Consider the following 1,276-nt stretch of genomic DNA (forward strand, 5'->3'; position numbering starts at 1 on the left):
GAGAGGAGATGAGAGGAGAGGAGAGAGAGAGAGAGAGAGAGAGAGAGAGAGAGAGAGAGAGAGAGAGAGAGAGAGAGAGAGAAAGTATTGTGTTCTCTATCAGAAAGAAACAAAGAAGGAGGAAAAGAAAAGATAGCGTTGCGTGATTTATCGTGTTCTGAACCCCCTGAAGAATACAACCGGACAAAGAAATGTCTCCATCAGTTCATGTTCCCGAACAAACAGTCAGCATACAACATAAAGAGCTTCTATTCTTACCCAGACCCCATTCTTTCTGTCTATCTGTCCTCTTCTTTTGTACGTAATGGTTGTGGTCGGAGGAATAGGCATATGACAATGAAATGATTAGATAAATAGCCAAATCAGACCGGTTCTGTTGCTTTTAAACACAAAGCAAAGCAAAACAAAGGAAATCATAACAAAACAAAACAAACAAAACATGAAATTATAACAAAACAAAACAAACAAAACATGAAATTATAACAAAACAAAATAAACCAAACATATAGAATTATAACAAAACAAAATAAACAGAACATATAGAATTATAACAAAACAAAATAAACAGAACATATAGAATTATAACAAAACAAAATAAACAAAACATGAAATTATAACAAAACAAAATAAACAAAACATGAAATTATAACAAAACAAAATAAACAAAACATGAAATTATAACAAAACAAAATAAACAGAACATAAGAAATTACAACAACCCCCCCCCCAAAAAACAAACAAACAAACAAACAAAACAAACCCAACCCAAGCAACCCAAAGAAAACATATGAAACTAGATCTATAAGAAAACAAAACAAAATATAAGAAAGCATGAAATTATAAGAAGTGAAAACAAAACGAAAAGAAACAAACAAAATAAATAAAATATGACTGCTTTTGCGAAAATATCCAAGGAGGCAAAATTACCCATTCATTGATTTTGATTGTTTCTAAATTTCTTGGTCCGTTTGAAGGTGTAAACATTTCCTTTGTCTTTCCCTTCTACGTGTATATAAATCTGGTGGTAGCAATACATACAGAGCCTCTTGTTCGAAATCTCCGCGCAGCGTCCATTGACGGTGAACGAAACAAGACTAGATAGATCTTCTTGGGGGCCACACGACCACGTAAAGAAAAAAATAGATCTACCTGTTCGATTTCCCGCGCACTGGCGTGAATATTGTCACGTTCCCCAGAAAAATCCTGAATAAATTAGGCTATTTTTGTTGTTTTATGTATTAAAATTTGTTAATTTTTTTTTTTTGCTGGGAAGAAA

The sequence above is a fragment of the Aplysia californica genome, unplaced genomic scaffold (assembly GCF_000002075.1).
Source record: "Aplysia californica isolate F4 #8 unplaced genomic scaffold, AplCal3.0 scaffold00008, whole genome shotgun sequence".
In the NCBI taxonomy this organism is placed as follows: domain Eukaryota; kingdom Metazoa; phylum Mollusca; class Gastropoda; order Aplysiida; family Aplysiidae; genus Aplysia; species Aplysia californica.